The sequence below is a fragment of the Aegilops tauschii genome, chromosome 6 (assembly GCF_002575655.3).
Source record: "Aegilops tauschii subsp. strangulata cultivar AL8/78 chromosome 6, Aet v6.0, whole genome shotgun sequence".
NCBI classification, from domain to species: Eukaryota; Viridiplantae; Streptophyta; class Magnoliopsida; order Poales; family Poaceae; genus Aegilops; species Aegilops tauschii.
In genome coordinates, this window is record NC_053040.3 from 497,251,852 (window position 1) to 497,274,744 (window position 22,893).

Sequence of the window (22,893 nt, forward strand, 5' to 3'; positions counted from 1 at the left end):
ATGCTTTGGGTGTACCAAACGTCACAACGTAACTGCGTGGCTATAAAGGTGCACTACAGGTATCTCCGAAAGTGTCTGTTGGGTTGGCACGAATCGAGACTGGGATTTGTCACTCCGTGTAAACGGAGAGGTGTCTCTGGGCCCACTCGGTAGGACATCATCATAATGTGCACAATGTGACCAAGGAGTTGATCACGGGATGATGTGAGTTATGGAACGAGTAAAGAGACTTGCTGGTAACGAGATTGAACAAGGTATAGGGATACCGACGATTGAATCTCGGGCAAGTAACATACCGATAGACAAAGGGAATTGTATACGGGGTTGATTGAATCCCCGACATCGTGGTTCATCCGATGAGATCATCATGGAACATGTGGGAGCCAACATGGGTATCCAGATCCCGCTGTTGGTTATTGACCGGAGAACGTCTCGGTCATGTCTGCATGGTTCCCGAACCCGTAGGGTCTACACACTTAAGGTTCGATGACGCTAGGGTTATAGGGAAAGTATGTACGTGGTTACCAAATGTTGTTCGGAGTCCCGGATGAGATCCCGGACGTCACGAGGAGTTCCGGAATGGTCCGGAGGTAAAGATTTATATATGGGAAGTCCTGTTTTGGTCACTGGAAAAGTTTCGGGTGTTATCGGTAATGTACCGGGACCACCGGGAGGGTTCCGGGGGTCCACCAAGTGGGGCCACCAGCCCCAGAAGGCTGCGTGGGCCAAGTGTGGGAGGGGACCAGCCCCAGGTGGGCTGGTGCGCCCCCCCACCAAGGCCCAAGGCGCATGGGAGAGTGGGAGGGGGCAAACCATAGGTCCAGATGGGCCTTAAGGCCCACCCTAGTGGCGACCCCCTCTCCTCCCCTTGGCCGCACCCTAGATGGGTTTGGGGGCTGCCGCCACCCCAGGGGAGGGAACCCTAGATGGGGCGCAGCCCCTCCCCTTCCCCTATATATACTGGAGGTATTTGAGGCTGCCAGACACGTGAGAACACCTCTCTCTTGGCGCAGCCCTTCCCCTCTCCCTTGTCCTCTCCTACGGTGCTTGGCGAAGCCCTGCAGGATTGCCACGCTCCTCCACCACCACCACGCCGTCGTGCTGCTGCTGGACGGAGTCTTCCCCAACCTCTCCCTCTCTCCTTGCTGGATCAAGGCGTGGGAGACGTCACCGGGCTGCACGTGTGTTGAACGCGGAGGCACCGTTCTTCGGTGCTTAGATCGGAATCAACCGCGATCTGAATCGCTACGAGTACGACTCCTTCATCCGCGTTCTTGCAACGCTTCCGCATCGCGATCTACAATGGTATGTAGATGCACTCCCCTTCCCCTCGTTGCTAGATTACTCCATAGATTGATCTTGGTGATGCGTAGAAAATTTTGAATTTCTTCTACGTTCCCCAACAGTGGCATCATGAGCCAGGTTTATGCGTAGTTTTTATGCACGAGTAGAACACAAAGCAGTTGTGGGCGTAGATGTTGCCAATTCTTCTTGCCGCTACTAGTCTTATCTTGTTTCGGCGGCATTATGGGATGAAGCGGCCCGGACCGACCTTACACGTACGCTTACGTGAGACAGGTTCCACCGACTGACATGCACTAGTTGCATAAGGTGGCTAGCGGGTGTCTGTCTCTCCCACTTTAGTCGGAACGGATTCGATGAAAAGGGTCCTTATGAAGGGTAAATATAAATTGGCATATCACGTTGTGGTTTTACGTAGGTAAGAAACGTTCTTGCTAGAAACCTATACAAGCCACGTAAAAACTTGCAACAACAATTAGAGGACGTCTAACTTGTTTTTGCAGCATGTGCTATGTGATGTGATATGGCCAGAAGATGTGATGAATGATATATGTGATGTATGAGATTGATCATATTCTTGTAATAGGAATCACGACTTGCATGTCGATGAGTATGACAACCGGCAGGAGCCATAGGAGTTGTCTTTATTTTTGTATGACGTGCGTGTCATTGAATAACGCCATGTAAATTACTTTACTTTATTGCTAAGCGCGTTATCCATAGAAGTAGAAGTAATCGTTGGCGTGACAACTTCATGAAGACACAATGATGGAGATCATGATGATGGAGATCATGGTGTCATGCCGGTGAAAAAGATGATCATGGTGCCCCGAAGATGGAGATCAAAGGAGCAAAATGATATTGGCCATATCATGTCACTACTTGATTGCATGTGATGTTTATCATGTTATGCATCTTATTTGCTTAGAACGACGGTAGTAAGTAAGATGATCCCTTATAATAATTTCAAGAAAGTGTTCCCCCAACTGTGCACCGTTGCGAAGGTTCGTTGTTTCGAAGCACCACGTGATGATCGGGTGTGATAGATTCTAACGTTCGAATACAACGGGTGTTGACGAGCCTAGCATGTACAGACATGGTCTCGGAACACATGCAAAACACTTAGGTTGATTTGACGAGCCTAGCATGTACAGACATGGCCTCGGAACACAAGAGACCGAAAGGTCGAACATGAGTCGTATAGTAGATACGATCAACATGGAGATGTTCACCGATGATGACTAGTCCGTCTCACGTGATGATCGGACACGGCCTAGTTTGACTCGGATCATGTATCACTTAGATGACTAGAGGGATGTCTATCTGAGTGGGAGTTCAAAAATCAGATGAACTTCATTATCATGAACATAGTCAAAAGGTCTTTACAAATTATGTCATTGCGCTTTAGTTCTACTGTTTAAGATACGTTCCTAGAGAAAATTTAGTTGAAAGTTGGTAGTAGCAATTATGCGGACTGGGTCCGTAAACTGAGGATTGTCCTCGTTGCTGCACAGAAGGCTTATGTCCTTAATGCACCGCTCGGTGTGCTGAACCTCAGCGTCGTCTGTAGATGTTGCGAAACATCTGACATACACGTTTTGATGACTACGTGATAGTTCAGTGAGTAATGCTAACGGTTTAGAATTGTGGCACCAAAGACGGTTTTGAAACGTCGCAGAACATATGAGATGTTCTGAAGACTGAAATTGGGATTTCAGACTAGTGCCCACGTCAAGAGGTATGAGACCTCTGACACGTTTCTTAAGCCTGCAGACTAAGGGAGAAAAGCTCAATCGTTGAGCATGTGCTTAGATTGTCTGAGTGCCACAATCGCTTGAATCGAGTGGGAGTTAATCTTCCAGATGAGATAGTGATGGTTCTCCATAGTCACTACCACCAAGCTAGTAGAGCTTCGTGATGAACTATAACATATCAGGGATAGTTATGATGATCCTTGAGCTATTCGCGATGTTTGACACCGCGAAAGTAGAAATCAAGAAGGAGCATCAATTGTTGATGGTTAGTAAAACCACTAGTTTCTAGAAGGGCAAGGGCAAAAGGGATACTTCATGAAACAGCAAGTCATTTGCTGCTCTAGTGAAGAATCCCAAGGTTGAACCCAAACCCGAGACGAAGTGCTTCTGTAATGAAGGGAACGGTCACTGAAGCAGTACTACCCTAGATACTTGGTAGATGAGAAGGCAGGCAAGGTCGACAGAAGTATATTGGATATACATTATATGAATGTGTACTTTACTAGTACTCCTAGCAGCACCAGGGTATTAGATACCGGTTCGGTTGCTAAGTTTTAGTAACTCGAAATAAAAGCTGCGGAATAAACGGAGACTGGCTAAAGGTGAGATGACGATGTGCATTGGAAGTGTTTCCAAGGTTGATGTGATCAAGCATCGCATGCTCCCTCTACTATCGAGATTTGGTATTTGCGTTGAACATGATTGGATTATGTTTATCGCAATACGGTTATTCATTTAAGGAGTATAATGGTTACTCTGTTTATTTGAATAATACCTTCAATGGTCTTGCACCTAAAATGAATCTCGATCGCAGTGATACACATGTTCGTGCCAAAAGATATAAAATAGTAATGATAGTACCACATACTTGTGGCACTGCAATTTGAGTCATATTGGTATAGAACGCATGAAGAAGCTCCATGTAGATTGATCTTTGGACTCAGTCGTTTTTGAAAAGATTGAGACATGCGAACCATGTCTATTGGTATATATGCATGAAGAAACTCCATGCAGATGGATCGTTTGGACTCACTTGATTTTGAATCACTTGAGACATGCAAATCATACCACATGGGCAAGATGACTGAAAGGCCTCGTTTTCAGTAAGATGGAACATGAGAGCAACTTATTGGAAGTAATACATTTTGATGTATGTAGTCCAATGAGTGCTGAGGCATGCAGTGGATATCGTCATGTTCTTACTTCACAGATGATTTCAGTAGATGCTGAGTGTATTTACTTGATGAAACACAAGTCTGAATTATTGAAAGGTTCAAGTAATTTCAGAGTGAAGTTGAAGATCGTCATGACAAGAGGATAAAATGTCTGTGATATGATCATAGAGATGAGTATCTGAGTTACGAGTTTGGCACACAATTAAGACATTGTGGAAAGTGTTTCGCAATTAATACCGCCTGGAACACCATAGTGTGATGGTGTGTCCGAACATCATAACTGCACCCTATTGGATATGGTGCATGCCATGATGTCTCTTATCGAATTACCACTATCGTTTATGGGTTAGGCATTAGAGACAACCGCATTCACTTTAAAAGGGGCACCACGCAATTCCGTTGAGACGACACCGTTTAGAGAAACCTAAGTTGTCGTTTCTTAAAAGTTTGGGGCTGCGAAGCTTATGTGAAAAAGTTTCAGGCTCATAAGCTCGAACCCAAAGCGGATAAATACATCTTCATAAGAATACCCAAAACAGTTGGGTATACCTCCTATTTCAGATCTAGAAGCAAAAGTAATTGCTTCTAGAAACAGGTCCTTTCTCGAGGAAAAGTTTCTCTCGAAAGAATTGAGTGGGAGGATGGTGGAGACTTGATAAGGTTATTGAACCGTCACTTCAACTAGTGTGCAGCAGGGCACAGGAAGTTGTTCCTGTGGCACCTACACCAATTGAAGTGGAAGCTTGTGATAGTGATCATGAAACTTCGGATCAAGTCACTACCAAACCTCGTAGGACGACGAGGATGCGTGCTACTTCAGAGTGGTACGTGATCCTGTCTGAGATATCATGTTGTTGGACAATACTGAACCTACGAGCTATGGAGAAGCGATGGTGGGCCCATATTCCGACAAATGGTTAGAAGCCATGAAATCCGAGATAAATGGATCTTTCAGAAGAAGACGGACGTGGACGGTAATGTTACCGTCTATGAAGCTCGACTTGTGGCAAAGAGTATTTCCACAAGTTCAAGGAGTTGACTACGATGAGATTTTCTCATCCGTAGCGATGCTTAAGTCCGTCGGAATCATGTTAGCATTAGCTGCATTTATGAAATCTGGCAGATGGATGTCAAAACAAGTTTCCTTACCAGTTTTCGTAAGGAAAGGTTGTGTGTGATACAATCAGAAAGGTTTTGTCGATCCTAAGGATGCTAAAAGGTATGCTAGCTCCAGCGATCCTTCCATGGACTAGAGCAAGCATCTCGGAGTCAGAATATACGCTTTGATGGAGTGATCAAAGTTTTTGGGTTTATACAAAGTTTGTTAGAAACTTGTATTTACAATAAAGTGAGTGGGAGCGCTACAATATTTCTGATAAGTATATGTGAATGACATATAGTTGATCCGAAATGATGTAAAATTTCTGGAAAGCATAAAGGGTTGTTTGAAAGGAGTTTTCAAAGGAAGACCTGGATAAAGCTGCTTACATATTGGGCATCAAGATCTATAGAGATAGATCAAGACGCCCGATGATACTTTCAAAGAACGCACACCTTGACATGATTTTGAAAGAGTTCAAAATAGATCAGCAAAGAAGGAGTTCTTGGCTGTGTTACAAGGTGTGAGTATTGAGTAAGACTCAAGACCTGACCACAGCAGAAGAGAGAGGAAGGACGAAGGTCGTCCCCTATGCTTTAGACGTAGGCTCTACAGTATGCTATGCTGTGTACCGCACATGAAGTGTGCCTTGCCATGAGTTGGTCAAGGGGTACAATAGTGATCCGGGAATGGATCACATGACAGCGGTCGAACTTGTCCTTAGTATCTAGTGGACTAAGGGATTTTCTCGATTATGGAGGTGAAAAGGAGTTCGTCGTAAAGGGTTACGTCGATGCGAACTTTGACACTAATCCGGATGACTCTGAGTAGTACACCGGATTCGTATAGTAGAGCAGTTATTTGAAATGGCTCCAAATAGCGCGTGGTAGCATCCACAAGATGACATAGACATTTGTAAAGCACACACGGATCTGAAAGGTTCAGACCCGTTGACTAATAACCTCTCTCACTAGCATAACATGATCAAACCAGAACTCATTGAGTGTTAATCACATAGAGATGTGAACTAGATTGTTGACTCTAGTAAACTCTTGGGTGTTGGTCGCATGGTGATGTGACCTGTGAGTGTTAATCACATGGTGATGTGAACTAGATTATTGACTCTTGCAAGTGGGAGACTGTTGGAAATATGCCCTAGAGGCAATAATAAATTGGTTATTATTATATTTCCTTGTTCATGATAAACGTTTATTATCCATGCTAGAATTGTATTGATAGGAAACTCAGATACATGTGTGGATACATAGACAACACCATGTCCCTAGTAAGCCTCTAGTAGACTAGCTCGTTGATCAATAGATGGTTACGGTTTCCTGACCATGGACATTGGATGTCGTTGATAACGGGATCACATCATTAGGAGAATGATGTGATGGACAAGACCCAATCTTAAGCCTAGCACAAGATCGTGTAGTTCGTTTGCTCAGAGCTTTTCTAATGTCAAGTATCATTTCCTTAGACCATGAGATTGTGCAACTCCCGGATATCGTAGGAATGCTTTGGGTGTACCAAACGTCACAACGTAACTGCGTGGCTATAAAGGTGCACTACAGGTATCTCCGAAAGTGTCTGTTGGGTTGGCACGAATCGAGACTGGGATTTGTCACTCCGTGTAAACGGAGAGGTATCTCTGGGCCCACTCGGTAGGACATCATCATAATGTGCACAATGTGACCAAGGAGTTGATCACGGGATGATGTGAGTTATGGAACGAGTAAAGAGACTTGCCGGTAATGAGATTGAACAAGGTATAGGGATACCGACGATCGAATCTCGGGCAAGTAACATACCGATAGACAAAGGGAATTGTATACGGGATTGATTGAATCCCCGACATCGTGGTTCATCCGATGAGATCATCGTGGAACATGTGGGAGCCAACATGGGTATCCAGATCCCGCTGTTGGTTATTGACCGGAGAACGTCTCGGTCATGTCTGCATGGTTCCCGAACCCGTAGGGTCTACACACTTAAGGTTCGATGACGCTAGGGTTATAGGGAAAGTATGTACGTGGTTACTGAATGTTGTTCGGAGTCCCGGATGAGATCCCGGACGTCACGAGGAGTTCCGGAATGGTCCGGAGGTAAAGATTTATATATGGGAAGTCCTGTTTCGGTCACCGGAAAAGTTTCGGGTGTTATCGGTAATGTACCGGGACCACCGGGAGGGTCCCGGGGGTCCACCAAGTGGGGCCACCAGCCCCAGAAGGCTGCGTGGGCCAAGTGTGGGAGGGGACCAGCCCCAGGTGGGCTGGTGCGCCCCCCCCCCCCACCAAGGCCCAAGGCGCATGGGAGAGTGGGAGGGGGCAAACCCTAGGTCCAGATGGGCCTTAAGGCCCACCCTAGTGGCGCCCCCCCTCTCCTCCCCTTGGCCGCACCCTAGATGGGTTTGGGGGCTGCCGCCACCCCTGGGGAGGGAACCCTAGATGGGGGCGCAGCCCCTCCCCTTCCCCTATATATACTGGAGGTATTTGGGGCTGCCAGACACGTGAGAACACCTCTCTCTTGGCGCAGCCCTTCCCCTCTCCCTTGTCCTCTCCTACGGTGCTTGGCGAAGCCCTGCAGGATTGCCACGCTCCTCCACCACCACCACGCCATCGTGCTGCTGCTGGACGGAGTCTTCCCCAACCTCTCCCTCTCTCCTTGCTGGATCAAGGCGTGGGAGACGTCACCGGGCTGCACGTGTGTTGAACGCGGAGGCACCGTTCTTCGGTGCTTAGATTGGAATCAACCGCGATCTGAATCGCTACGAGTACGACTCCTTCATCCGCGTTCTTGAAACGCTTCTGCATCGCGATCTACAATGGTATGTAGATGCACTCCCCTTCCCCTCGTTGCTAGATTACTCCATAGATTGATCTTGGTGATGCGTAGAAAATTTTGAATTTCTGCTACGTTCCCCAACAAGAAGAGCCTCCCTGGTCGATTGCCTGCTATGGGGGTGCTAGGTGGGGTGGCTTGAGGTCGCCTGAGGGACTGGACGGACTCGGGGGCTCCTTATATAGGCGGCCGGAGTCGGTTCCAACGGCGGCCGTGGATAAGAACGGCGAATCGCCGTTCTCTAGCCTGCAGGACGTCGTGGCGGCGACGGGCACTAGTGGACGAGCTCGCGGATAAGCTTGGACTGCCCCAGAGGCGAGCTGGCGAGCGGCTGTGGCTCGGGCGGCGCCGTCCATGGCAGGGGCCTGCTGTGGCCGGCCGTCGTGTCCCTGAAGACCTATTCATCTTGCCTGAAGGTGATCCTGTGTCAGATCCTGCACGATACCTCATCACTACAACACGTCGGCGGCGGTGTATGAGGCGTCCATGGCCCTGGTGGCGCCTTCAAGGGAGGACGCATGATCTTCAAGGGAGGACAGGCCATCAGATTCATCCACTTGGTAGCGTCTTTGTTCATCCAGGTTTGACAATTCATCTTTTCATTATCTAGTCTCTCAGGGATGTCAAACGTACCCTCAACAACTAACGTCAGCATTTATTTTGTTCTGTAGTGAACCCCCTCGATGAATGCATGTCTGTTGCCGTGGCTAGAGAAAATTCTACATATCCACATCCTGATAACCAACAAGATAAGTAGCAGCTTTGATATGGAGGTATTTTCCTTCACTGCGTGCTTTTTCTTTGTGCCCTTACTGTACTGTAGTAGCATTTGCTAAATTGCATTGAGAGAATAGGACGGCACAACAAGCTAGGGCTTCAAGAAAACCAACCAAATTCCTTTTTTTTTGGGATCAACCAACCAAATTGCTGTAATAGCACGATCCGCAAGACCTAGAAGGGATCTACACATGACATCGGTGGCTTCTCCTCCGCCTGCTATTTGCTGCTTTGACACTGTTGACAGATCCGAGTTCCACCTGCTAGGCTCGAATGGTAGATGTTACAGGCAACTGTATGTGAATCCCACTCCAAGGGATCGCCCTTCTCTATCCCAGATATGGCGGTTATGGAGTTGATGGCTCGTGTTTTTTTTCTTTTGCTTTATTTGTTTTGTTTTGTTTCTACTTACAACAAAAAACTTATTTATTTTATTTCTAATTACTTATGTATTTTACTTTAATTATTTTATTTTTATTTATTTTACTGCTGCTATTTTTATTTATTTTACTGCTGCTATTTTTACTTAATTTATTAAGGTTTATTTATTGTAGTTACTATAGTTTATTTTATTTTATTTTATTAAGGTTTATTTAGTTTTATTTATTTTATTAAGGTTTATTTATTTTATAAATATAAAAAAAATGAACATAGATGCGCTTATAGAGAAAATTCAACCTAAATTCATAATAAATTTCTATGAAATTTACTATGAATTTAGGTCAAATTTTCTGTATAAGGGCATCTATTTTCACTTTAAGAGAAGCTCAACAAGGCAGAGAGGGACGGCCTTATAAACTGATGTGAGCGCCCTTCGGTTGGCCAGGTGGGACTAAACACTGGCCCCAACTAGGACCAGGCCTTTAGTCCCGGTTTGTGGTAGGAACCGGAACTAAAGGGTGGTGGGCCAGGAGCGTGGCCCATTGGTCGCGGTTTGTCCCACCAACCGGGACCAAAGGGTTTGGACGAACCGGGTGTGGGAATCGTAGCATAATTTAAAATTTTCCTACGCTCACCAAGATGCATCTATGGAGTCTACTAGCAACGAGGGGAAGGGAGTGCATCTACATACCCTTGTAGATCGCGAGCGGAAGCGTTCCAATGAACGTGGATGACGGAGTCGTACTCGCCGTGATCCAAATCACCGATGACCGAGTGCCGAACGTACGGCACCTCCGCGTTCAACACACGTACGGTGCAGCGACGTCTCCTCCTTCTTGATCCAGCAAGGGGGGAGGAGAGGTTGATGGAGATCCAACAGCACGACGGCGTGGTGGTGGATGTAGCGGGTCTCCGGCAGGGCTTCGCCGAGCTTCTGCGAGAGAGAGAGAGAGGTGTTGCAGGGGAGGAGGGAGGCGCCCAAGGCTTAGCTCTTGCTGCCCTCCCTTCCCCCCACTATATATAGGGCCAAGGGAGAGGGGGGGCGCAGCCTTGCCCCTTCCTTCAAGGAAGGGTGCGGCCAGGGGGGAGTCCTTCCCCCCCAAGGCACCTCGGAGGTGCCTTCCCCCTTTAGGACTCTCCCTTCTTTCTTATCTCTTGCGCATGGGCCTCTTGGGGCTGGTGCCCTTGGCCCATATAGGCCAAGGCGCACCCCTTACAGCCCATGTGGCCCCCCGGGGCTGGTGGACCCCCTTGGTGGACCCCCGGACCCCTTTCGGCACTCCCGGTACAATACCGATAAAGCGCGAAACTTTTCCGGTGACAAAAATAAGACTTCCCATATATAAATCTTTACCTCCGGACCATTCCGGAACCTCTCGTGACATCCGGGATCTCATCCGGGACTCCGAACAACTTTCGGGTTTCCGCATACATATATCTCTACAACCCTAGCGTCACCGGACCTTAAGTGTGTAGACCCTACGGGTTCGGGAGACATGCAGACATGACCGAGACGCCTCTCCGGTCAATAACCAACAGCGGGATCTGGATACCCATGTTGGCTCCCACATGTTCCACGATGATATCATCGGATGAACCACGGTGTCGAGGATTCAATCAATCCGTATGCAATTCCCTTTGTCAATCGGTATGTTACTTGCCCGAGATTCGATCGTCGGTATCCCAATACCTTGTTCAATCTCGTTACCGGCAAGTCTCTTTACTCGTACCGCAATGCATGATCCCGTGACTAACGCCTTAGTCACATTGAGCTCATTATGATGATGCATTACCGAGTGGGCCCAGAGATACCTCTCCGTTTACACGGAGTGACAAATCCCAGTCTCGATCCGTGCCAACCCAACAGACACTTTCGGAGATACCCGTAATGCACCTTTATAGTCACCCAGTTACGTTGTGACGTTTGGCACACCCAAAGCACTCCTACGGTATCCGGGAGTTGCATGATCTCATGGTCTAAGGAAAAGATACTTGACATTGGAAAAGCTCTAGCAAACGAAACTACACGATCTTTTATGCTATGCTTAGGATTGGGTCTTGTCCATCACATCATTCTCCTAATGATGTGATCCCGTTATCAATGACATCCAATGTCCATAGTCAGGAAACCATGACTATCTGTTGATCAACGAGCTAGTCAACTAGAGGCTTACTAGGGACAGGTTGTGGTCTATGTATTCACACATGTATTACGATTTCCTGACAATACAATTATAGCATGAATAATAGACAATTACCATGAACAAAGAAATATAATAATAACCATTTATTATTGCCTCTAGGGCATATTTCCAACAGTCTCCCACTTGCACTAGAGTCAATAATCTAGTTCACATCACCATGTGATTTAACACTCACTGGTCACATCACCATGTGACCAACATCTAAAGAGTTTACTAGAGTCAACAATCTAGTTCACATCACTATGTGATTATCACTCAATGTGTTCCGGTTTGGTCATGTTATGCTTGTGAGAGAGGTTATTAGTCAACGGGTCTGAACCTTTCAGAACCGTGTGCTTTACGAATATCTATGTCATCTTGTGGATGCTACCACGCGCTATTTGGAGCCATTTCAAATAATTGCTCTACTATACGAATCCGGTTTACTACTCAGAGTCATCCGGATTAGTGTCAAAGTTCGCATCGACGTAACCCTTTACGACGAACTCCTTTCCACCTCCATAATCGAGAAAATTCCTTAATCCACTAGGTGCTAAGGATAAGTTCGACCGCTGTCATGAGATCCTTTCCCGGATCACCATTGTACCCTCTTGACCAACTTATGGCAAGGCACACTACATGTGCGGTACACAGCATAGCATACTATAGAGCCTATGTCTAAAGCATAGGGGACGACCTTCGTCCTTTCTCTATCTTCTGCTGTGGTCAGGTCTTGAGTCTCACTCAATACTCACACCTTGTAACACAGCCAAGAACTCCTTCTTTGCTGATCTATTTTGAACTCTTTCAAAATCATGTCAAGGTGTGCTGTCTTTTGAAAGTATCATCAGGCGTCTTGATCTATCTCTATGGATCTTGATGCCCAATATGTAAGTAGCTTTATCCAGGTCTTCCTTTGAAAAACTCCTTTCAAACAACCCTTTATGCTTTCCAGAAATTTTACATCATTTCGGATCATCAATATGTCATTCACATATACTTATCAGAAATGCTGTAGCGCTCCCACTCACTTTATTGTAAATACAAGTTTCTAACAAACTTTGTATAAACCCAAAAACTTTGATCACCCCATCAAAGCGTATATTCTGACTCCGAGATGCTTGCTCTAATCCATGGAAGGATCGCTGGAGCTAGCATACCTTTTAGCATCCTTAGGATCGACAAAACCTTTCTGATTGTATCACATACAACCTTTCCTTACGAAAAATAGTAAGGAAACTTGTTTTGACATCCATCTGCCAGATTTCATAAATGTAGCTAATGCTAACATGATTCCGACGGACCTAAGCATCGCTACGGATGAGAAAAACTCATCGTAGTCAACTCCTTGAACTTGTGAAAATACTCTTTGCCACAAGTCGAGCTTCATAGACGGTAACTTTATCGTCCATGTCCGTCTTCTTCTTAAAGATCCATTTATCTCAATGGCTTGCCGATCATCGGGCAAGTTCACCAAAGTCCATGCTTTGTTCTGATACATGGATTCTATCTCGGATTTCATGGCCTCGAGCCATTCGTCGGAATATGGGCCCACCATCGCTTCTCCATAGCTCGTAGGTTCATTGTTGTCTAGCAACATGACTTCCAAGACAGGATCACGCATTACTCTAAAGTAGTGCGCATCCTCGTCGTCCTACGAGGTTTGGTAGTGACTTGATCCGAAGTTTCATGATCACTATCATAAGCTTCCACTTCAATTGGTGTAGGTGCCACAGGAACAACTTCCTGTGCCCTGCTACACACTAGTTGAAGCGACGGTTCAATAACCTTATCAAGTCTCCACCATCCTCCCACTCAATTCTTTCGAGAGAAACTTTTCCTCGAGAAAGGACTCGTTTCTAGAAGCAATTACTTTTGCTTCGAAATCTGAAATAGGAGGTATACCCAACTGTTTTTGGGTATTCTATGAAGATGCATTTATCCGCTTTGGGTTCGAGCTTATCAGCCTGAAACTTTTTCACATAAGCATCGCAGCCCCAAACTTTTAAGAAACGACAACTTAGGTTTCTATAAACGGTGTCGTCTCATCGGAATTGCGTGGTGCCCCTTTTAAAGTGAATGCGGTTGTCTCTAATGCCTAACCCATAAATGATAGTGGTAATTTGATAAGAAACATCATGGTATGCACCATATCCAATAGGGTGCAGTTATGATGTTCGGACACACCATCACACTATGGTGTTCCAGGCGGTATTAATTGTGAAACACTTTCCACAATGTCTCAATTGTGTGCCAAACTCGTCACTCAGATACTCATCTCTATGATCATATCACAGACATTTTATCCTCTTGTCACGATGATCTTCAACTTCACTCTGAAATTACTTGAACCTTTCAATAATTCAGACTAGTGTTTCATCAAGTAAATACACTCAGCATCTACTCAAATCATCTGTGAAGTAAGAACATAACGATGTCCACTGCATGCCTCAGCACTCATTGGACTGCGTACATCAAAATGTATTACTTCCAATAAGTTGCTCTCTTGTTCCATTTTACTGAAAACGAGGCCTTTCAGTCATCTTGCCCATGTGGTATGATTTTCATGTCTCAAGTGATTCAAAATCAAGTGAGTCCAAATGATCCATCTGCATGGAGTTTCTTCATGCACATATACCAATAGACATGGTTCGCATGTCTCAATCTTTTCAAAAATGAGTGAGTCCAAAGATCCATCCACATGGAGCTTCTTCATGCGTTCTATACCAATATGACTCAAGTGGCAGTGCCACAAGTATGTGGTACTATCATTACTATCTTATATCTTTTTGGCATGAACATGTGTATCACTACGATCGAGATTCATTTTAGGTGCAAGACCATTGAAGGTATTATTCAAATAAACAGAGTAACCATTATTCTCCTTAAATGAATAACCGTTTTGCGATAAACATAATCCAATCATGTTCAACGCAAACACCAAATCTCGATGGTAGAGGGAGCATGCGATGCTTGATCACATCAACCTTGGAAACACTTCCAACACATATCGTCATCTCACCTTTAGCTAGTCTCCGCAGCTTTTATTTTGAGTTACTAACACTTAGCAACCGAACCGGTATCTAATACCCTGGTGCTGCTAGGAGTACTAGTAAAGTACACATTCATATAATGTATATCCAATATACTTCTGTTGACCTTGCCTGCCTTCTCATCTACCAAGTATCTAGGGTAGTACTGCTTCAGTGACCGTTCCTCTCATTACAGAAGCACTTAGTCTCGGGGTTGGGTTCAACCTTGGGATTCTTCACTAGAGCAGCAAACGACTTGCTGTTTCATGAAGTATCCCTTTTGCCCTTGCCCTTCTTAAACTAGTGGTTTTACTAACCATCAACAATTGATGCTCCTTCTTGATTTCTACTCTCGCGGTGTCAAACATCGCGAATAGCTCAAGGATCATCATAACTATCCTTGATATGTTATAGTTCATCACGAAGCTCTATTGGCTTGGTGGCAGTGACTATGGAGAACTATCACTATCTCATCTGGGAGATTAACTCCCACTTGATTCAAGCGATTGTGGCACTCACACAATCTGAGCACACGCTCAACGATTGAGCTTTTCTCCCTTAGTTTGCAGGCTTAAGAAACTTGTCAGAGGTCTCATACCTCTTGACGTGGGCACTAGTCTGAAATCCCAATTTCAGTCTTCGGAACATCTCACATGTTCTGCGACGTTTCAGAAACGTCTTTGGTGCCACAATTCTAAACCGCACCGAACTATCACGTAGTTATCAAAACGTGTATGTCAGATGTTTTGTAACATCTACAGACGACGCTGAGGTTCAGCACACCGAGCGGTGCATTAAGGACATAAGCCTTCTGTGCAGCAATGAGGACAATCCTCAGTTTACGGACCCAGTCTGCATAATTGCTACTACCAACTTTCAACTAAATTTTCTCTAGGAACATATCTTAACCAGTAGAACTAAAGCGCAAGCCATGACATAATTTGCAAATACTTTTTGACTATGTTCATGATAATGAAGTTCATCTGATTATGAACTCCCACTCAGATAGACATCCCTCTAGTCATCTAAGTGAAACATGATCCGAGTTCAACTAGGCCGTGTCCGATCATCACGTGAGACGGACTAGTCAAGATCGGTGAACATCTCCATGTTGATCGTATCTTCTATACGACTCATGCTCGACCTTTCGGTCCTCCGTGTTCCGAGGCCATGTCTGTACATGCTAGGCTCGTCAAGTCAACCTAAGTGTATTGCGTGTGTTCCGAGGCCATGTCTGTACATGCTAGGCTCGTCAACACCCGTTGTATTTGAACGTTAGAATCTATCACACCCGATCATCACGTGGTGCTTCGAAACGACGAACCTTCGCAACGGTGCACAGTTAGGGTGAACACTTTCTTGAAATTATTATAAGGGATCATCCTACTTGCTACCGTCGATCTAAGCAAATAAGATGCAAAAACATGATAAACATCACATGCAATCAAATAGTGACATGATATGGCCAATATCATCATGCTCCTTTGATCTCCATCTTCGGGGCACCATGATCATCTTTGTCACCGGCATGACACCGTGATCTCCATCATTGTGTCTTCATGAAGTCGTCACGCCAACGATTACTTCCACTTCTATGGCCAACTCGTTTAGCAACAAAGTAAAGTAATTTACAGCGTTATTCAATGACTCGCAGGTCATGCAAAATAATAAAGACAACTCCTATGGCTCCTGCCGGTTGTCATACTCATCGACATGCAAGTCGTGATTCCTATTACAAGAATATGATCAATCTCATACATCACATATATCATTCATCACATCTTCTGGCCATATCATATCACATAGCACTTGCTGCAAAAACAAGTTAGACGTCCTCTAATTGTTGTTGCAAGTTTTTACGTGGTTTGTAGGTTTCTAGCAAGAACGTTTCTTACCTACGTATGACCACAACGTGATTTGCCAATTTCTATTTACCCTTCATAAGGACCCTTTTCATCGAATCCGTTCCGACTAAAGTAGGAGAGACAGACACCCGCTAGCCACCTTATGCATCTAGTGCATGTCAGTCGGTGGAACCTGTCTCACGTAAGAGTACGTGTAAGGTCGGTCCGGGCCGCTTCATCCTACAATGCCGCCGAAACAAGAAAAGACTAGTAGCGGCAAGAAGAATTGGCAAACTCAACGCCCACAACTACTTTGTGTTCTACTCGTGCATAGTAACTACGCATAGACCTGGCTCTGATACCACTGTTGGGAATCGTAGCATAATTTAAAATTTTCCTACGCTCACCAAGATGCATCTATGGAGTCTACTAGCAACGAGGGGAAGGGAGTGCATCTACATACCCTTGTAGATCGCGAGCGGAAGCGTTCCAATGAACGTGGATGACGGAGTCGTACTCGCCGTGATCCAAATCACCGATGACCGAGTGCCGAACGTACGGCACCTCCGCGTTCAACACACGTACGGTGCAGCGACGTCTCCTCCTTCTTGATCCAGCAAGGGGGGAGGAGAGGTTGATGGAGATCCAACAACACGACGGCGTGGTGGTGGATGTAGCGGGTCTCCGGCAGGGCTTCGCCGAGCTTCTGCGAGAGAGAGAGAGGTGTTGCAGGGGAGGAGGGAGGCGCCCAAGGCTTAGCTCTTGTTGCCCTCCCTTCCCCCCACTATATATAGGGCCAAGGGAGAGGGGGGGGCGCAGCCTTGTCCCTTCCTTCAAGGAAGGGTGCGGCCAGGGGGGAGTCCTTCCCCCCCAAGGCACCTCGGAGGTGCCTTCCCCCTTTAGGACTCTCCCTTCTTTCTTATCTCTTGCGCATGGGCCTCTTGGGGCTGGTGCCCTTGGCCCATATAGGCCAAGGCGCACCCCTTACAGCCCATGTGGCCCCCCGGGGCTGGTGGACCCCCGGACCCCTTTCGGCACTCCCGGTACAATACCGATAAAGCGCGAAACTTTTCCGGCGACCAAAATAAGACTTCCCATATATAAATCTTTACCTCCGAACCATTCCGGAACCTCTCGTGACGTCCGGGATCTCATCCGGGACTCCGAACAACTTTCGGGTTTCCGCATACATATATCTCTACAACCCTAGCGTCACCGGACCTTAAGTGTGTAGACCCTACGGGTTCGGGAGACATGCAGACATGACCGAGACGCCTCTCCGGTCAATAACCAACAGCGGGATCTGGATACCCATGTTGGCTCCCACATGTTCCACGATGATATCATCGGATGAACCACGGTGTCGAGGATTCAATCAATCCGTATGCAATTCCCTTTGTCAATCGGTATGTTACTTGCCCGAGATTCGATCGTTGGTATCCCAATACCTTGTTCAATCTCGTTACCGGCAAGTCTCTTTACTCGTACCGCAATGCATGATCCCGTGACTAACGCCTTAGTCACATTGAGCTCATTATGATGATGCATTACCGAGTGGGCCCAGAGATACCTCTCCGTTTACACGGAGTGACAAATCCCAGTCTCGATCCGTGCCAACCCAACAGACACTTTCGGAGATACCCGTAATGCACCTTTATAGTCACCCAGTTACGTTGTGACGTTTGGCACACCCAAAGCACTCCTACGGTATCCGGGAGTTGCACGATCTCATGGTCTAAGGAAAAGATACTTGACATTGGAAAAGCTCTAGCAAACGAAACTACACGATCTTTTATGCTATGCTTAGGATTGGGTCTTGTCCATCACATCATTCTCCTAATGATGTGATCCCGTTATCAATGACATCCAATGTCCATAGTCAGGAAACCATGACTATCTGTTGATCAACGAGCTAGTCAACTAGAGGCTTACTAGGGACAGGTTGTGGTCTATGTATTCACACATGTATTACGATTTCCTGACAATACAATTATAGCATGAATAATAGACAATTACCATGAACAAAGAAATATAATAATAACCATTTATTATTGCCTCTAGGGCATATTTCCAACACCGGGACCAATGCCCCCATGAGGCCCGGCAGGTCCCTGGCCGCACGAACCGGGACCAATGCTCACATTAGTCCCGGTTCGTGACTGAACCGGGGCTAATGTGAAAACTGTCCTGTGACCTAAGCCCCTTTTCCTACTAGTTTGCAGCAGAACCCACCTCGTTCCCCGATCCTTTACAAGAAAAGAATAGGGATGAATTTCAACGAAAGAATTGTTGTCAATAGCAAGTTGGCTTGCAGAGATTAAACTCTTGTCAGCCTCAGGAACATGTAAGACATTTTTGAGGAGAAGATCACGTTCGGGGGTATAAATATGAGATTGACCAATATGTGCTATAGCCATACCTGACCCGCTCGCGGTGTGGATTTGATCATGTGTACCGATCCCGAATGGTGAGCTTCTCTAGGTCTCCTGTGATATGGTTCGTCGCACCACTGTCCAAGTACCAGTTGGTGTCGACGCCATACTGCGGAGCCACCATGTTTGCAGAGCGTTCCTCCCCCTTGATAGGAGGAGTCATAACGCTTCCAGCAATTCCATGCTGGGTGACCAACCTTGCCGCAGATTTGGCACGTTGGTTTGGCGGCGTTGTTGTTGTAGTTTCCGTTGTTGCCGTTGTTGCCTCTAGGGTTGCCACGGTTCGGTGGCTTGGGGAAGGTGCCACGGCCACGATCACCGCCGCCGCCTTGCCTATTGCTGAAGTCGCGTCCACGATCACCGTGGTCACCACCGCCGCGACCGCGACCGCGCCCGCGTGTCGCCGCGTTCGCCGACGACTGAGAGGACCCGCCACGTAAATTCATGCGAGTCTCGAAGCTCAGGAGCTGCGAGTACAGCTCCGGGACCCCGACAGGCTCAACCCTAGAGCACATGGCAGACACCACGGGGTCGAACTCCTCGTCGAGTCCAGTGAGGATGTGAGAGACGGCATCCTCCTCGTCCACCTTCTTCCCTGAAGTAGCTAATTCATCACAAAGGGTTCGGACCTTACCAACATATTCAGTGATAGTCATGTTGCCCTTCTGGAGGTTTGCCAACGCGATTCTGACGTTGACGGTTTGCGCACGGGTATGCGATGCCAGCATCCCCTGCACCGTGTTCCACAACTCTGCTGCGGTGTGGCACGTCACCACCTGGATGGCCATCTCATGGGGCAGCATGGTTAACAGGTAAGAGAACACCTGCTGATCGCGCGCATACCACGCACTGAACTCCGGGTTGGGGGCCTTGGACTTGGTCTTGCCGTCGTCGCTAGTGACTTCAATGTTCATCGGGGGCACCACCTGCTCGACGTCGAGGAAGGACGCCATCTGCACTCCCCGGATGGCCGAGAACACGGTGGCGCGCCATAGCGCTTCGTTCCCTCTCGTAAGCTTCTCTGTTGCGATGTGTGCAAACGGAGATGAGGGGAAGGAGTTCGCCGAAGAGCTTGCCATGGATGAATTCGAGGTAGGCTCTGATTACCATGAAAGAAGAAAGGGTTTCAGCGTATACCCTCGGCAGGGACGCGTGTGTGTTAATATAGGAAATATTACAAGATCGGCAGGTTGTTTCTAGTCTTGACCTCTACTCCAAGCTATACAAGAGATAAGATCAACTAGCCTAACAACCTGCCGTATACACAACAATACGCACGCAATACCCACGCAATACACCCATCATGACACTTGTCACGTTACATACAAGCCTATTCTTTAACATTTTAAAATTCGGTGAAGCGTATGAAAAAACTCTCGCTCTCTCTCTCTCTGTGTGTGTGTGTGTGTGTGTGAACTAATGAGATTGTTTTATTGCGATAACATTGATATTACATTGGAGATTTAGTGAAAGGATAGCCTTGTAGTGTCATGTCTATCCATCGTGTAATTAATACTTGAATATCAGCTAGCTTGGCTCTTCCATATACATACGGATACAATATTTTTCTGCAAGAATGATATGTTTGCTCTCTATACCTTGTAAACTGTTCCGTAGCCTCCAGTTCCAATCATCAGCTTGTCAGAGAATCCCTCTGTAATGCTCTCCAAGATATGAAACGGTATTACTAATATCCATATCCATTGATGTAATATCTGAATGTTGTTAACCTGGCTCTTTTCTACATGCACAAGAATACGTACGGGTAAGAGAAGACATATGATTACCTTTTGACAGTAATTAACTAACTACCTACAAGGGTGTGATTAACTCAGATGTCAAGTTATCAACAAGCACATTTTGAATAACTATGAGACACATGAAGTGATTGATGAGGTGAATTTGACGGGATGTACTGCCATCATTTGAGGACCCTAAGATGACTTTAGCAACAAGTCACCGGCTTGTGAACCTTAGGAGAAGCAACAAATCTTTAAGTATATAAATAATACTGGCGAGAAAGTATTAAACAGCACGCCTGTAACTTTGTTACTAGTTGCAGTTGCCTCCGAGAGAGTGCCAAGGACAGTGGCCACATCTGAAAAACACTCTGGACACAAAATTCCCAAATTAAGACCAGCGCTCGGGGCGGGGGTAAATCATTTCGACAAGGAAAACGACAAGATGAGGGAGGACGAGCCCCGGAGCCATCGCCCTGCCCTCTCAAATCGCCGCCCCCGACCATCACTCTAAAGCCCCTCTTAAAAAAAGACTTGCATGTTGCAATTACTGTCAGCTCAAAAAAGAAAGACCTTGGTACGTTTCAGAATTATCTCATCCATCTCACGCTGTAACAACTAAGGAGACGACGGAGTCTAAATCCCTACTGTAGATCAGGGTAGTATATATTTTCTTCACGACTAGTTAGAAGAAAGACGGGTCAAATGGGGACGGCCGTCCAAGAACAATGATAAGGAATCAGTGGATGGGATCCGGTCAAATGCATGCAGTGTCACTAGCACTATTCATACAAGTTGGTTCGCCATGACTCATTTTTCCATGGTTTTATTTTTATCACAAGTGGTCAGCCCTTCATGTTGATGAGTATTTGAATGATGTTGAGAGGAGAAAGAAGACAAGGACAAGCAGGAATTTTATCTTTTCCATCGTTACCATATTTTCGGATTTCCTCGGTTTTTCTTCGGACTGCCCTCCAAGTAGGTTCCTCGTGAGCATTTTTTCCATGCTTCTTTTTTGTGTCCACCCGATTGCGATTGGATTGGGCGCTTGGCAACTGACCGATCTCGCTAATCGGTTGTCGAGAGAAAATTACATGTTTCGTCCTTGAAGTCTCCGGCGCACTACGATTTGGTCCCCCAAATCGAGAAACACTACAAAACGATCCTTATACACGTGAATACGTAACAATCTGTGGTCCCCCAAGTCGAGAAACACTACAAAACGATCCTTATGCTCGAATCGTCAATCAAAGCAAGCAGTCCAACCATATGCACACAACTTTCAAGTCAGGAAAATCTATGGTAAAAATCGACACTTCAACTTTGTTTGGTTTGAGACCTACAAATGGTTAGAATATAGTGTCAAATATGAGGCAACATTTTGCTTTGTGTGTTATTTGTTCAAAGGAAAATCCAATGTGGGGCCTAGGGGTGATGCATTTGTGAATGGTGGTTGGAAAAATTGGTATAAGCCCGATGCATTGGTCCAACATGTTGGTGGTATTAATAGCATTCACAACAAAGCTCAAGAGAAGTACAATTTATTTGTGGCAGCCCAACCATCAATTGATAACATTATGGTGAGGGTGGATAAAGAGGATTTGCGTATGTACAAGGCTAGGCTGACTTATTCACTTAGATGCTTGAGGTTTCTTTTGAACCAAGGATTGGCATTTCATAGACATGATGAGAGTGAAGAATTGTAACACCCTGGGAATCATGCTACAGTAACCCCCTGTGGTTAAGCTAATCATGTGCTAAACAGGGCTTGATCACATTTGGATCACCTTCCTTTTCAAACTCCTAGTTCAAACTTCAAATATAATTAAAGTGGAAAATAAAAGTTTTCAAAAATTCAAACAAAATGTTCAGTGGGTTCTAAATAATACACTGGTAATTATGATGGAGAAAACACATTTTTATAAAATGTCTAAATACTTTTAAATGCAATAAAACAAAAAAAAGAAATAAACAAATAAAAAGAAAAACAGAAAACAGAAACAGTCAGAGAAAAAGAAAAAAAGAGGGGGGGAGCAGGCCTTTCCCCCACTGGACCCGTGGCCCATCTGCACCGAACCTCCCCCCCCCCCCCCCCCGGCCCAAACTGGGCCGCACCCCCGCGCCCCCGGCCCAGCCCACTCTCCCCCTCGCCCCTTCCCTGTTCCCCCGACCGGGGGCGGAACAGTGGCCGTCCCCGCCGCACCCCCTCGCCGGCGACGGGGAGGATAAGGGCGCCAGCTCCCCCGCCTCCTCGGGCCTCTCTCCCACTCGCCCCCGCTCTCCCTCGGCCTCTGCGCCTTCTCCCCCGCCAGATCCCCCTCCGTTCCCCTCTGC

The 22,893-nt window shown here is 46.3% G+C and overlaps 1 non-coding gene across 1 annotated transcript; it reads right to left on the reverse strand.

The window, feature by feature from the left end:
- Positions 1–19,271: 19,271 nt before the first annotated feature.
- Positions 19,272–19,410, reverse strand: LOC120967641 (small nucleolar RNA Z247). The gene has a single exon (XR_005761366.1). It is a non-coding gene; the product is annotated as a small nucleolar RNA Z247 (small nucleolar RNA).
- Between the last annotated feature and the right edge of the window lie 3,483 nt (positions 19,411–22,893).